This window comes from Pieris brassicae, chromosome 3, assembly GCF_905147105.1.
Source record: "Pieris brassicae chromosome 3, ilPieBrab1.1, whole genome shotgun sequence".
Lineage (NCBI taxonomy): Eukaryota > Metazoa > Arthropoda > Insecta > Lepidoptera > Pieridae > Pieris > Pieris brassicae.
The window spans coordinates 10097773-10100263 of NC_059667.1; positions in this window are offsets into that span (position 1 = coordinate 10097773).

Below are 2491 nucleotides of genomic sequence, written 5' to 3' on the forward strand. Positions count from 1 at the left end.
TTGAGAAGATGTTTTATCCTGAAATTATTATTTAGGTTCTAGTCTGATAAAATGCTTTTCAAATTAATCTTTCACTTTGATTTCTATTTCGGTCGCAATGTCGATAGTATGGTACAGCTTAATATATCCGTAATATCTTAGGGTCGAATAAATACTCGTAGACTTCACAATAAAGTATGATTTGTAGCATTTTGTTATAAAGTTCTTGACTCTATAATAGTTATTTAAATATCAAAGAAATTACTTTCATAATATGTTCTATATTGTATAAAGTCTTCTTTCTCTTCTTTAAAAAGTTATATATTGTATTATATATAGTCTTTGCCTCGTCCAACTTGAATCAAAAATACATAAAGTTACCGTTAATAAAAAATCTATGAAAAATTTCACGGTTCATTGTGCCACGTTATGTCTTACGGAAAATAAAACTAAGCATAATTACACGTACTTGCTACACAATTATTTCCAACCCTAATGTAAATGTTAAAGTGAATTAAGTGTGGTCGTAAACAGATTTTGTTCTAAGACGTAGTTTCTTAATTACAAATTCCACCGTGGCGGATAACATTCCCTCAGGACCACAGCCTTGAAGCTCCTTACACAAGTTTTTGGGTAGCATTACTTAATTAAATCATCAATAGCGGACTCTAAACGGGTTAAAATAATCTAAAATTCTTATCGTCTTTTAGTATCGACATTAAAACTAAAATTATTAATAGTAATATCAAGTTATGTTAAGTAATAACGCTAAGCTATTGTCCCTATACATGTTATATGAATAACCTTTTTAAAATGGATATCAAGTTCGACTGCAAATAATACGGACTTGGGTTCAAATCTCCAGTGTACTTAACTTTAGTATAGTAGTGTTCTCAGATTCCGCACATAGACGCATATTTGGTCCGTTGTGCATTGGCAAGCAATAGCCACGTAGTCCAGGACTACGTGGGTGACTGATTCCTCTGTGCCGAAATAGCCTTTGCACAAGGAACTGTCTGTCGCGTTAAGGACCAAGAGGTGTTTATTTAGCAGACAGTACCAAACCCATAATTTTCCTTATAGTTATTTTGAGATAATTTCTGTTGAGGCTTAGAAGATACTTTACCATTAGCGACGTTACTGCTGGCAGTGCAATTTTGGACTGACAGCAGTCCGCGTTTTGCGACCAACAGTGATAAAAATCCTATAAGACGCTGCCATATATTCCATAAAATTATTTTAATGATATAGTATCGAATATCTGATTGGAGTTAAGTATTTTATACGAATATGTACACACACACACAAACACACACTCACATAAAGTAGAAGTGAAGTGAAGTAGAAGACGTGTACTTTCAATGACTGTGTCTGTTATACACTTTCTAAGTAGAAGCCTCAAGACGATCTGTCACTAAATTGTCACATACTGTTTATATGTGCTTTATATTTATATAGTAGGCATATCTACTGAGTGCATATAGTGTACCAAAACATATAAGGGCCGTTATGTAATATTACATTTGTGTTTTCATTTCATTTTTCAGAAAAAGAAGACATTGAAAATGGGTAACTAAATGGGATAACAGGTATTGTTTTACAACAACGACGATAAATAAAAGGTTTTCATTGCAAACATTTATTTACTGTTGTCCTGCATACAATCCAGCAAATATAGGTGCGTTTTTAAATAAAACATAATAAAGGAAAGGGCGATCGGCGTTAAAGCCTTCGAGGGGATTTTCAACGATCGCAGATTTCGTCATAAGCACAGCCGCTGAAAAAAAAACATGTATTTAATGACGCTAAATAAAAATCATGAATGACGATTGTGTATTATTTACTAGAATAAAATGATTATTGTTTAAAATCGAATAATTTATGACCACAAAAAATCGATAAACATCTATTTATATGTTAAACACACCCAGAGGGTTCGCGAGTGTATTGCCGGCCTTTTAAAAATTGGTACGCTCTTTTCTTGAAGGATCCTAAGTCGAATTGGTTCGGAAATACTTCAGCGAGCAGCTGGTACCACTAGCAAAAATTGTCTTCAAAAACGCTTAGTCGTGAAACGGCGGAAGTCGAGATGATACGGGTGTAAGAATAAGTCAAATAGCTTATTAAAGACATGTATTTGTGTTGACGTTTATCTCTATATTAATATTATAAACAGAAAACATTTGTATTTTTGTATGTTTGTAACGATTAATTGAAATTTAATTCATTATGACAATGGTGAGTTACTATCAGTGAATGATATATATCATTTTTATTTATAAAATGTTAAGTGATACCACGGACAATTTTCAAAAGCCTTGTAAGTTGCTGGTCTATTAAGAATTGGTACGTTTCTTGAAAGACCCTAACTCGAATTGGTTAAGAAATACTTCAGTGGGCCGCCGTCACGAAGTTGTTGTTACAAAATAATTTGAATTTACCATCTATTTCTATCAATAACATTGAGAGTTAAACAAAACGCTAATTTAATTTGATATTCAAGTTTATTAAA